A 14570-nucleotide genomic window follows, 5' to 3' on the forward strand; every position below is an offset into this window, starting at 1 on the left:
TCTGCCATTAAGCTTCACCCTGCGACTCTGGTCAATGGTATCCAGTGTCCCTTGAGAGACAAAATTCTTCTTCGTCCGACAGTGAGTTCTAAGACATCAACCAACAACATCAAGGACAGTGGTCTTGAAGGCACTCCACAACTCTTCAGGATTCCCCAAAGCACCCAGACTCCCAAAATCCCCACTCAGCCTGTTCGCAAACTCCTCAGCTACCCTGTCATCCTTGAGCTTGCTAACATCCAACCAAGGCTGGGATGGTACCATTCTCACAGATTTAAGCTACAACTTCAGAGTTGCGACCACAAGCCTGTGGATGGTATTGAGGAACTGAGCACCCTGGTAGACCCTGCAGTTCTGGATCATCCTCCAGCGACCATCAAGGAGCACATGGTCAATCTCCTTTACCGCACCAACAGCGTTGGAATACCAAGTCCAGCGATGAGCCTGTGCGTGCTGAAACATTGAACCAGCCACGCTAAGTCTATGACTTCTTGCAAAGTCAAGGAACTTGGTACTATTCTGCTTCACAGTTCCAGACCTATGGGGACCAACACATGTCTCATAACCATCAATATCAGTTCCAATTCATGTATTGAAATCCCCCAAGACTGGAAGAGTATCTCGCCTGGGGCACTGATCAACCACAGACTCGAGTGCGGTATAGAATGCGTCCTTCATGGTGAGATCACTCGCCTCAGTCAGAACATATACAGAGACCAGGGAAATGACACCCAAGGAGCGACAAATCCTTTGTCTCATAATACGCTCATTGACCAGTGTTACCTCAATTATCATTGGAGTCAGCTTATTGGACACGGCTACAGCAACTCCTTGGGCATTGTAACCATCAGTGACCAGACCAATGGTAGGTGTAACCACCTGCTATGATCTCTCCACTATCCGGTATCCGAACTTCGGAGAATGCTGCAATACCGATGTTCAAATGCTTGAGTGCAGATGATGAGACAGGTGATCATCCTCTCTTCGGCACAGGACATTTCAGGCACCCACCCGAAGGGACCGCCTCAGGTTAACCCAAGCAGACCCCCGTCTGGTGGACGACACCTCAGCACCACCCCAACACACACTATCGCAGTCTAACCTGGGAAGGTTATCCAGTGGTTTTCCTCCGATCATCGAAGAGTGGGGGTTCCAAAGGCTTTGCCCCAATCCCTTCATCCGGTAACCTGTCCTGCGGTGAGCAGCTGCACAGAACATACTCCCACAGAGTGGGTTTTCAATTTTCTTTGCATTTTGCAGAGTGAAGGGTTTTATGGTGGCCGGAGTGCAAATCCTGCCACCAACCTACTAAAAAAACAGTAACCCAACTGCAAGATGACATCCACAGACACAGTTAGGTACTAGATATGGATGGCTGTTGGCTCACAAGGAACTCCTCCTCCCTTTGACAGGTTTTGTATTTAATCCTGCTGTGTGTCCATATCATACACCCTCCTCAGTAGGAAACCTGGTGGGGGAGATTGTTTAGTCACTGACAACCAGACCATGAAACAGGTTCGTACAGGTTTACATGGTACTTGTATCAAGTCACAGATCTAATCTGGCCTAACCTGACAATGTCACAGATATAATCTGGCCTGGCCTGACCTGACTGCTCTATGTGTGACATATAAAAAAAAAAATTCTTTTTCAAGATAAATTCATTGGTGCATGGATCATTGACCTCAAACATGACCTTCACAATGGTCACCATGACTGAGGGTATATAAAAGGGAAGGTTGGGTGCACCATTTTTCGTTTGTTTTTATAGCAGTCATGGTACTAGAGTGAGTGAAAGGTTGATGATGGTGAGAATTGTGATCGGAAATCTCTTGGTGAACGTCATCTCGGGATATGCCCCGCAGGTCGGTCGAAGCGATGAAGAGAAGAACATGTTCTGGTGTGCGATGGAGAAGTTGATGGAAAATGTGAAAGATGAGGAAGTTGTTGTGGTTGGAGGAGACTTGAATGGACATGTGGGAAGGAGTCCAGACGGTTTTGAGGGAGTCCATGGGGGTTATGGATATGGTGTGAGAAATGGAGAAGGTGAAAGGATCTTGGAGTTTTCTGATGGAACTGATTTGTTGATCTGTAATACTCAATTCCAGAAAGCGAATAATAAGCTTATTACATACACGTCAGGTGGGTTGACGACAACCATTGACTACCTGATGGTGCGTCAGCGAGATAGGGGAAACCTCCAGGACACAAAGGTGATCCCAGGGGAGGAGACTGTTTCGCAGCACCACCTGGTTGTCTGCGATATAAGGGTGAAAGGTGCGCGGAGAATTCGGCGGGTGAAGTACCAACCGAGGATGAAGGTGTGGAGGTTGAAAGAGGCGACAGTGAAGGAAGCATTAAGAGAGAGGCTGAGTATGGTTGAAGACGATGTGGTTGAGCTTGAAAGTGGTTGGATGTCAATGAAAGCTAGTCTATTGGGAGCCGTTGGTGAGGTATGTGGATGGACAAAAGGACCACCGAGGCACTCGGAAACATGGTGGTGGGATGATGAAGTTGGAAAGACGATTGAAGAGAAGAGGAAGAAGTTCAAGGAATGGCAAAAGGTAAAGGATACGGTGGAAGAAGAGGCTGCACATGAAAGTTATAAGGAAGCCAAGAAGGCTGCAAAGAAAGAGGTTGCAAAGGCGCAGGAGGCCCATAGGAAAATGTTTGGAGAACGCTTGGATTCGGAGGAGGGTAAGAGAGCGGTATTCAGGATTGCAAAGCAGATAGCGAGAGAGAGATTTGATGTGACGGGGGTGAGTTGCTTGAAGGATGAAGTGGGACAAATTGTTGCGGACTCAGATGGAATTAAAGGAAGATGGAAGAGATATATGGAAAGGCTGTTGAATGTAGAAAATGAATGGGATAGCAACATTGAGAGCAACCCAGTTTTAGGACCAGCAGAGAAGATAACTGAGAAGGAAGTTGAGGAAGCTATAAGAGCAATAAAGAGTAGAAAAGCAGGAGGGCCGACGGGAGTTGTGGGAGATATGTTGAAGGCAGCGGGAAGTTGGGGTGTGAAGAGAATGACAGAGATCTGTAATCTGGTGGTGAAAGAAGGCCGCATTCCAGTGGATTGGGAACTGAGTACCCTCGTCCCTCTGTACAAGGGGAAAGGTGACCCTCTGGACTGTGGCTCCTATAGAGCAATAAAGTTATTGGAGCATGGAATGAAGGTATTGGAAAGGGTGTTGGAGAAGAGGATAAGGAAGAAGATAAAGATTGACGAAATGCAGTTTGGATTTATGCCAGGAAGAGGAACGACAGATGCAATTTTTATTGTAAGGCAGTTGCAGGAGAAGTACATGGAGAAGAGGAAGAAGTTGTTTTTTGGGTTTGTTGATCTGGAGAAAGCATTTGATAGGGTCCCACACGAAGTAATGGCATGGGCATTAAGGAAGTTAGGAGTGGAGGAATGGTTGATCAGAGTAGTGATGGCCATGTACGAGAGAGCACGCACAGCTGTAAGGATGAAGGATGGGAACAGTGGTGAGTTTGAGGTGAGGGTAGGAGTGCACCAGGGGTCGGTACTAAGTCCACTTCTATTTGTAGTTGTGATGGAGGTGCTGGCTCGGAGGGTAAAGGAGGGTTTACCGTGGGAGCTGCTGTATGCAGATGATCTGGTGTTGATTGCAGAGAGTATGGATGGACTGAAGGAGAAGATGAACAAGTGGAAGGAATGTATGGAGGCAAAAGGTTTGAAGGTGAATATCGGAAAGACGAAGGTGATGGCAAGTGGTAAAGCATGTGGTGTGGTGGAAAGGACTGGGAAGTGGCCGTGTGCTGTGTGCAGGAAGGGTGTCGGAGTGAACTCCATTCAGTGTACAATGTGTGCTGAATGGGTTCATCGAAAATGTAGTGGGGTGAGAGGGTCATTAACCAGTGTGGCAGCTACATTCAAGTGTAAGGTGTGCATCGAGGGAGCAGCAGATGAAGGAATTGTTGAGTTGGATCTTGGAGATGGTGTGAAGCTGGAAGGGGTGAAAACATTTTGCTATCTCGGAGACATGCTGAATGGAGAAGGTGGATCAGACTCTTCGACGGTTGCTAGAGCTTAATGTGCATGGAAGAAGTTTCGGGAACTGAGTGGCGTGCTGACAAAGAGGGGAGTGTCGTTGAAGCTGAAGGGAAAGGTGTATGCTTCATGTGTGAGGAGTACAATGATTTAATGGAGTGAGACATGGGTACTGAACATGGAGCAGCAACAAAGGCTGGAAAGGGTGGAAATGCGAATGGTTCGGTGGATGTGTGGAGTATCGTTGAGAGAGAGGAAGACAAATGATGACTTGCGGAAGATGATGGGAATAGAGTCTGTGATGGAGGTTGTGAAGAGAAACAGGTTGAGATGGTTGGGTCATGTGTTGAGGAAGGATGAAAGTGACTGGGTGAGAGGAGTGTTGGAAATGAGTGTAGTCGGAAGTAGAGGATGGGGAAGACCGAGAAAAACTTTGTGTAAATGTGGTGGAAGAGGAAATGTGGGCAAGGGGATTAAGAAGGGGAGATGCACAAAACAGGGTAAAGTGGAGAAGATTGTCATGGGGCCCGCAAGGCTAACCCCTGCTTTAGCGTGGAAAATGGCCTTTAAATGCGTGTGTGTGTGTGTGTGTGCGTGTGTGTGTGTGTGTGTGTGTGTGTGTGTGTGTGTGTGTGTGTGTGTGTGTGTGTGTGTGTGTGTGTGTGTGTGTGTGTGTGTAGCAGTCATGGTGAAACCAATGCAGCATTTGGCAGAATTGGCTTTAAACATCATGATTGGATTTCCCCACAGGTCTCCCCACAATAAGGTCTCAGGGAGCTTCACTCCTACTTGGGGAAATAACATCCCCCCAGCTAAGCAAGTCCTTTGCAGGAGGGACAGCAGGATGTTTGTTTATTTATATCATTAAATTATTCTTTTAGTGTGCTCTATTTTTGGTAAAGCATGTATTTCATTATTATCCCGCCCCCTCCCTCCGGGTTTGTTCATCCGGTTTGTTTGTCTGTTTGTTTGTCTGTCTGTCTGTCTGTTAGCAACTTTACGGCAATACGGCTTTAGCAAACACTATCAAATTTAATCCACAGGTGGGCAATGAATCTTGGACGACCCCATTAACTTTTGGGTCCAATTGGATCAAAGGTCAAGGTCAAGGTCACGAAAAGATCAAAATCGTTTTTCGCTAATAACTTCGTCAAAAATGATCTGATTTACTTCAAACTAAACTTATAGTGAACCTTATTCTATTTATCACTTATAATCCCACCCATTCCTATAGTGAAAAATGCATATTTGTGAAGATCGGTTGGGTCCGAAGTTTTGGGGGTCATGGCCATCGGTCAAAATTACAAATTTTCCATTAAAACTAAAACATGGTTACGAAAATACAACTTTACGGGAAAACGGCTGGCTCAAACACTGTCAAATTGTATCCACATGTGGGTAATGAACCTCGGATGACCCCATTAACTTTTGGTTCAATTATGTCAAAGGTCAAGGTCAGGTCACGAAAAGGTCAAAATCTTTTTCGCTCATAACTTTGTAGAAAAATGGTTTAATTGACTTCAAACTAAGACTAAAATATTCCTTAAAATCAACATTCAGGTTAAGGATATATCAAATTTAAATTTGATCCCCAAAATAACTTTATGCCTTAAATGGGTGGGATTTGTTGTGCCTGGCACCACTTGTTTATTCTGTAACTGTCATCAAATAATAACAATGTTTTAGTTGTGTGTGTAGGTAGGCCTTCCTTCCTTCTTTTTTGAGCATGAATCAGTACTCCCACCACCATCAATGACGAGGCAGCTCTTCTGCACATTATTCTCCAAGAGGTAAAAATGTAAAAATGAACAAAGATGACACTGAGGCCGAACATCCAATTCATCTGATGTCCTTTAGAGCTATTGTCATTCACAGGATTTTCACCAAATTCTAATCAGTTCTCTTGAAAAATAGATATTTCATGTGTCCACACAGAGGGTTTCTTGACAGCTATTGCCGGACTGGGGATCATAAGAACATCACCCCCTCAAAGGGAGGGGGTGGAGGGAGGGGTTCTCTTGGGGGCATATATGTGAGTATACCTACAGTGAATGTGTTCTACAATTGTTATGGACCAGATAGACTTTCATCTGACACCAAAATCAACATTCTTCAATAATAAATAGCCGAGTTGTGTCAGACAAGCTTCCCACCCACATGCTCCCCCATAAAAGAGGGAGGGGGAGCAGTGCAGGGGGATGAGAACTGACACACGCAACTAAATCTGCTTCTCAGACCCCAACCGAGTGGATAATGCCCAAATATTGCTATTCACAGAGTGTGTCAGACACAAGGTTTTTAACCCCACTAAGAGGAAGAGAGGGAGATTTCATGAAAGTATTCCCAGATGGAATAAATATCACATGTTGTGAATATGGGAGACCAATCCTTTTTTTAAGTCCCTGCCAATTGGCTTGTGCAAATAACCATATTTTGTGGCAATAAGGTCTCAGTCTCTCCCTCCTAATAACCAGACAGACGTGAAAAGAACACTGTCAGAGGGATCAAGAGGGGAAGATGGTACACAGGACAGGTTTGATGGAAAGTTTGTCATTACCAGATCTAGGAAGGAGGATGTGCCATTACCAAAGATGTGGGTTGGGAAGTTTACAGATTGGGTCAGACCCAGAGTGACAGAGAACCTTCACTGTAAGCCATGATTGGTTCTGCAGAGATGACACCCAGCTAGCGGGCATATAGACAGTTGATATCACCGCAGGTGACAAAAGGAGTTGAGACTGAAAGAGCACTCGGTAGAGCACATACCTCCACCATGTAATGCCTGATCCACGAGAACATATCGGGCCTAATACATTTTTGAAATATCATGCTATATATATATATATATATATATATATATATATATATATATATATATATATATATATATATATATATATATATATATATATATATATATATATATATATATATATATATGTATATATATATATATATATATATATATATATATATATATATATATATATCGTTTTTGGCCCCATCTCTCAATGGTGAAGATTCACTTTAAAAATTAAATAATTCTCGTATCCAGATCCGGATTCGGATCCTCATCAAAATCGAATCAAATTGTCCTTGCCACACACCGAACGTGTCCACCAAGTTTCGTCCGAATCTGTCCACAACTTTTTGAGATATCGTGTTATATATTGGTTTAGCCATATCTCTCAATGGTGAAGAATCACTTTAGAAATTCTAGTAGTCGGATCCAGATCCAGATCTTTACCAAAATCAAATCAGTTCGTCCTTGTCACACACTCAACCTGCCCATCAAATTTCATCCAGATCCGTGCACAACTTTTTGAGATATCCTGCACACAAACAGATAGAGCGGGGTGAAAACATAACCTCCTTCCCCTTTGGTGGTGGAGGTAATAAATGATAATGAGTTGATCCACAATCGAGGATATAGAGTTATATTGAGAGACAACGTCATTCGGTGCATGGAACACTATGCAGACAAACTAAGTGGTTGGCAAGGTGAATGCACAGCCAGAGGTATTACAGTGGGTGAGGAGGAGTTAGCATGGATAATTATGGACCATGAAGAATGTAGTTCTTGACATACATGGTAACACCCCCTCAGGGATGGGGGAGGACCTGTCAAAATGGAAGAAAGAATAGCCAGTGAGAGACAGAGGAACTGGAGATATCCTGTAAGAGGAACGTTTCCCGTAAGGCATACAATGTCAGGAAATGCAGCAGTAACCCAAATGGAAAGAGCAGTAAATTTACACTTGACACCTCAAATATTGGTGGACCACACTGTTACGGTTGTGTGTGTGGGGGGGGGGGGTGGGGGAGTGAGGAAAGATGAGGAGCGGTGGAGTACAAGTTGTGGGTGATGGTGGAATGGAATATGTGTTTGTTCCAACAGAAAACTTTGCATAAAATTTAGTTTTAAATTGTGTGTGTGTGTGTGTGTGTGTGTGTGTGTGTGTGTGTGTGTGTGTGTGTGTGTGTGTGTGTGTGTGTGTGTGTGTGTGTGTGTGTGTGTGTGTGTGTGTGTGTGTGTGTGTGTGTGTGTAGTTTTGAAACTATGGCACTTTGCATGGGCCACAATAATTTTTAAATCATGTGCCAGTTCATACGTCAAACAAAACAATCTGTGGAATATTACCTGATGCGTTAAATAATTGGCTGGTCAGCATTTAGCAGGTCCTGGAGACGATTTTAAATTGTTGTGTGTGTTTGTGTGTGTGTGTGTGTGTGTGTGTGTGTGTGTGTGTGTGTGTGTGTGTGTGTGTGTGTGTGTGTCTATACTAATAAATGTCACAGTGTGTGTGTGTCAGTGTGCCTCCTCCATAACTCCAAAACCATGAAACCAAGCAGCCTGAAACTTTGCATGCATACTAAGAAAACTCCGAGGAAGTGCGTGACTAAAAATTGGGTGCTTGAGTGAAGTAAAACACCCCTTTATAAGATAATTAACGGCCTTATTTAATTATATTCTTTGTCAGGTGCATCCTCAACCACCGAACTCTGGGTCTTTTGGCGTATCTTGGGTTATCTCGCAGGGGTGTCTGAAGCCACCTTGTTTTTTGGCCTTCTCAATCATGCCTTGACTTGGAACAGGCCACAACAATTTAACGATAAAGTTTTTTTTTTTCCACTTTCCTCACTCATATTAACGAATGCCTGTTCATCATAGCTATAAAATCGCTGTATACATCGCTTTTGTAAGTGCTATAGTTTTCAAAATAGGACATTGGAGGGATTTCATGCATTATATGATGCAATTTTCCATGATCTACTCTCACGGACGAATTAGAGTACATCATCAAAATACGATTTCGGCTTTGAGGATCAGATATCATCCGGACTAAACAAGTGTCGAAATCTGGAGTGAAATCTGATAATTTAAAGAAAAAGTCTTCTAAGTCGATGTACCCATTTACTTTCAGCAAGCAAGGCTGTGGTCCCTCCTTCTCCATATATATACACAAGAAAATGTGAAATTTCCAAAACATTAAACTTATCTTTTTCTCCTGTTTGGAGAATGATATTGAGTGAACAAAAGATTTTGGAATGTGTCAAAATTAACCAGCTTCATTTAGCTATACGATTTAATGCATTCACTGCTTCACATCATGCCCTGTACCCCAGAAGGACTGTTTATCCATTGGGTCTACCAGATCTGTCAATATTTTTGGAGGTTTTGTGAGGTGCTCTACAGGCAACCAAAGCAAATCTGGGGAAAAAGACATTTAAAAATAAAGTTATAACATTTGCGTGGACCACGAACTGATGTACCATATGACACATGCACAGACGAGCAGGCAACGTGGCGGATTATGTGCAATGTTTATTTCATGTGAGATTAAACTTTGCGATGTCTCCAGGGTTGCTCGATGTTAAACAGCAACTCTTTTGTGGATAAAGTCATTATTTGAACAAATTCATTTAACTGCTGCAGGTGTGGTGAAGGCCAGCTGTAAAATTAAAGGGATCCTATATGGCATGAAGCCACAGCCTGGCCAGACATTGCTTATCAACCATTTAATTGGAGTGCTTGCTTGAGAGCTTCAGCCACTTTCTGAGCACCCTACAGTCAATAGCGGTACAGTTAGTGTCCCGATCGGGATGTACAGTTGGCAGTTGCACAAGGTAGAGGTTCCTGATTTACAAAGATGATCTGGTTTCTCTTTGTGAGTTTCAAAGCAAAATATATTTGTTCACATCCTATTTTTGAGCCGTTTGCCACATTGATGTGTTTTTTCGATTATAGAGCCAATTATTTTTTCCACTCGTCACATGACGATTGGCAGCTGTTTATAAAGATTAATGTTTATGCACATCTCCCTGAAACATCTACAATGCAATGTTGTTTTTGTAATTTGTTTCTTGAAATTACCACAAAACAAGGGTGAAGGCTACTTATGGTTTTTTTGGTTGTATACAGTACATACTGTAATCAGTAATCACACTGACTCCAATCTGCCCATTCCTGAAGAAATGCTGATATTGGCCAAGCACTAATACAGTGTTTTTTTAATTTGTTTTTTAAAGCAAAGCATTCTGTCTGTCTCGCTGTCTCTGTCCTGTCCTCACTCCACACCCACCGAATAGAGCAGCACCCTCCCACAAATTTCTCTCTCTCCCCTCTCTCCGGACGGTGATCATGTCTGGGCGGAGTTTGCCTCCAGACACGTCCAGGCACTGTTCACCTCTGGGCAGTATTTATAGTAACACTGGTACAAAATGGATTTCAGTGGCGATCAGGAAAACAGATGAGCATGCTCGAAACTGACCAAAATTTTTTTTCGTGAGTTCCAAACCATTTCTGCTGGTACCCATTGGATAACCTAATGAAAAAAAGTGTGAACCTCTGTTGATGAAACAGTAGGAATGGGAATTGAAGCTCCACCGTACATCTGCCTTCCTTTATATATATATATTTTTTTTCCCTTCTCCTTCTCCTTCTCCTTCTCCTTCTCCTTCTCCTTCTCCTTCTCCTTCTCCTTCTCCTTCTCCTTCTCCTTCTCCTTCTCCTTCTCCTTCTCCTTCTCCTTCTCCTTCTCCTTCTCTCTCTCTCTCTCTCTCTCTCTCTCTCTCTCTCTCTCTCTCTCTCTCTCTCTCTCTCTCTCTCTCTCTCTCTCTCCCCGAAGCAACAGGTTCTATTTGTTCGAAACTAATAAATGCCAATGTGGCAAATTAAAACATCCCTTTGGGAGATAATTAACGGCCTTATTAAAATTATCCTTTATCAAGGCGGTGTTATCATTGGTCACCTCACTGTCCCTCCTGAGGTCTTAATTCACCATTTTTTTAGCCTCCTCACCAGTGCCTTGACTTGGAATCGGCCACAATGGTTTTTTTTTAACAATAGTTGTTAAAAACTTTCTCAATCATATCATCATATCATTAACTTTCAATCAATCATATCATTAACTTTCATCAATCATATCATCGAATGCCTGATCATCATACCGACGAATCGCTCGCACTTGTGGCGTTATTTCATTTCCACACATGCCATAACCTCTAGAATCTCTTCATCTGAGCTGAATTTCAAAATTTAAACTTCTTAATTTACCTCAGCAGCAGTTCCAACTGCAAAAAAAAAAAGTTAATTTGTCCAATTTGGACATTACGAGCATCTCTGCGTTAATGTTGTTTTTGGACTGATCGGCGATTGCAAATCGTGTGCTAAGCCAGCCGTTTTTTATCAACCGTTTTGTTAGAATGCTTCAGTCACTTGGCGAGCTTGGTTGTTTGGTTCCAAGCCATGGGCATACAGGGCAAAAGTACTGCATTTACACTCTTACTGAATATATCCATCCATCCAAAGCAAATCTGGTGAAAAAGACATCCATTGGGACCATACTCTGTGCAGAGCGTTGGTGCTGCCTCAGGAGTCTCCTTGGCTATTGGGCACAATCCTGGATGGGTCACCACTCTGACACAAGATATCAGCAAGCTGGCACTCATTTTGCCGACCTCAGAAGAATGACAGGCAGAGCCAACCATACCTGGTATTAATTCAACAGCCGAGTGGGATTTCAACTCAGGATCCAACAATCCCAAGCCCACCACTCTAACCATGAAGCCAACACCAGGGTGATACTAAATATATCAATCAACTTGAACAAAGTTCAGGCCTTACTCGCCTGTGTATTTTTGGCCCTGCGTTGTTGTGCGATGCTTCAGGCGGTGGCTCATCCGCTGAAAATGCGCAATTATATTTTACACGACATTTCCCCCTTTTTGTATGATATTCTTTCATTATACGACCCGTCACTTCGACATGGATACAAAATAAAAAGTAAACGTTTTGTATTTTAAAGTTTCTTCAACTATTTCGTTTGAGTATTTGCTTGAGTGCTTAAGCCAATTGGCCAGTGCTCTTCAACCACGGTTTTCCGTGGGGACATCTCCAGAGTTAGGAAGGCCAAATAACTAAGTTGATTACAATGAGTAAAAAAATGTTTTCATTTGTTACAAAGCAATGAATCGCCACATCACGGCAAGATCGCTGAGAGGAACGCATGCTCGCTCCAAGCTGTCGAGCTCGCTCTGCACAGAGAATGGTCATATTGTTGTGGAGCCGGGTATCGGCTGCGAGCACGACCGCTAGGTGGAGCAGTAGGGTCGACTCAACCGAACACCCAGACTCTAGATCAGTGTTTCTCAACCGGGGTTCCGCAACAGGTCGTTAGGGGTTCCGCGAGAAACTAATAAATAGGCTAATGTATTTTTGAGTAGTTTTTGTTTGATTTAATATCCGTAATTTTACTATACACGTACGGCATATTGTTGGAAACTCCTTGGTTATTATAATAGAGGCTTCAACCTCTTATATCATTTACAATTATAACAACAATAGGGAATGTATTTAACGATGTCTATATGGCACCAGTGTGAAACCACCCTCACTGGTTAGTGGACGTCCTGTACGCGGCGGATTTGTGTGTCATTGAGTGACTGACTCAAGTACGGGACGCATGCACGGCGTCCATCTATCTTCTCTGTGCTTCCTTGCGCAATATATATATATATATATATACATACATATATATATATATATATATATATATATATATATATACATATATATATATATACATATATATATATATATATATATATATATACATATATATATATATATATATATATATATATATATATATATATATATATATATATATATATATATATATATATATATATATATATATATATATATATATATATATATATATATATATATATATATATATATATATATATATATATATATATATCTCTATTGCTTCAGCTTTATTTGTTTATCAAGTTACATGAGGTGTTTTTTTAAATTGTCAAACAGACTCGGGGTTGACAAACACTTTCAAAAATAACGTTTTTAAATTGACCAAGCAGCACAACCCAATTACAAAGCAAGCATATTGGCCCAATTCAATCAGATTTTTTTAGTGGTTCGAAACATGTGTTTGAACAGTGAATCGCAGAAACTTGCGAGAAACGACCTCGTGATGTCATCAATGTAAACAAAACAAGAGTAATAGGAGGTACGACACAGCTGCGATAGCGCATAAGTCTAATGTGTATATATATATATATATATATATATATATATATATATATATATATATATATATATATACACATACACAGTAAACGAGGTGTAAGTCAGCAGCGTGTAACTCGTCACTTCGCCTATGTCGGCAGTGTAAAAAAGTCCCGAATTTATCTCATGTTAAATCCCTTTGAATAAAGGGTCATCCCTCTGTAAGTCGTCATCTCTAAGTCGTCACTTCGTCTAAGTCGTCAGATGTTGTCCATTCCCACGAAATGGAAACTCAAGTAAATTACCACTCCTAACTCGTCACACGGAACTGCTGCCTCATGAGAAGTCCGATTTCATGGAATCGTGATGCTCGCTCATTGGTGTACACCGCCAGTGATAGGCTATTTATAACTGCGTACACAGCTTGATCGCACTGCAGGCAGGACAATGGCGACTAAGCGTAAGCTTACAACTAAAACCTACCAAGAAAACATGGAATACATGGACCCCTAACCCTAACAGCATGGAATACAATGACCGGTTTGAATCCTTTCTCATGCACCAGATGCCCAAGAGTTTGAGGCAGTCAAACATAACGGATTACTTCGCGAAGAAGTAAAGGATCGATCGAGCTTAGTGTTGAAGTCCGATCATGGTTTTATATTGGCTTGTTTTGTACATTACCGCACTCACTTACACATAGGCATTGAGTGGTAATCATCACCACGATGACTGTGTGTCATGTAATTTGTCACCATACCATCACTGATGGTATACGAGTTGTCTTACAAAGTTGTTCATTATCTTTACTTTTGATAAACTGATTCATGAATTCAATCTTTGCTTGATCACTTTCCAACTCACCAACTCACCCCCACCTATGCCCCGAGGATTGTGTTTTCCTTTTGGTACAATAGCCGGCTCTCACACTTATGTGTCCAGGCCACGCGCGACTTCATCCTTCACCCCACAGTCATCATGAATGTTCGCATATGCGCAAGTCGTCACATTTCTAAGTCGTCACTTTTTTCTCGGTCCCGATGGTGACGACTTACGCCTAGTCTACTGTAAATATATATATATATATTTTTTTTTTTTTATCGAATATTTAAAACCTCGGTGCGAGGTCTCATAAATGAGCAGTATGTTTTTTTTTTCATTGCCAATAAATTTCACAAAAAGGGGGTCATTTTTTCCTTAAACCAGGTATCCGAAAAAAAATATTATATTTACCACGTGAACTACGATAAAAATATAAAAGAGCTAGATATTAATAATGGTATCTAATAATTTTTATGCAGGAGTTCCCTGAGACATGAAAACTATTTCAAGGGTTCCACAAGGGTAAAAAGGTTGAGAAACGCTACTCCAGATCGTACCTTTCAGAAAACTCCGAGGATATGGGTCCCTTGCAGGACCGTGAATCGTCAATTGCCAAACTTCAAAATACCTGGAGACCCACGTGGCGAGCTACCGAGTATTCACACCCTTGATGGGGCTCGAACGGGATGAACCCGA

General features: G+C 42.1%; 1 protein-coding gene across 5 annotated transcripts in view; it reads right to left on the reverse strand.

The window, feature by feature from the left end:
- LOC147018242 (kinase suppressor of Ras 2-like) overlaps positions 1 to 14570 on the reverse strand; it is an 86450-nt gene that overhangs the window by 33262 nt on the left and 38618 nt on the right. The window contains exon 1 of one of the 5 annotated variants that reach the window (XM_085897757.1): positions 7266 to 7287. The exons of the other annotated variants lie outside the window; for them this stretch is intronic. The gene's annotated coding sequence lies outside the window, so the exon portion shown is untranslated. Of the gene's footprint in view, positions 1 to 7265; positions 7288 to 14570 lie in introns of those variants that run through there. 5 annotated transcript variants of the gene reach the window in all.

This window comes from Eptatretus burgeri, chromosome 10 (assembly GCF_056783735.1).
Source record: "Eptatretus burgeri isolate ZD-2024b chromosome 10, Ebu_testis_v1, whole genome shotgun sequence".
Classification (NCBI taxonomy): Eukaryota; Metazoa; Chordata; class Myxini; order Myxiniformes; family Myxinidae; genus Eptatretus; species Eptatretus burgeri.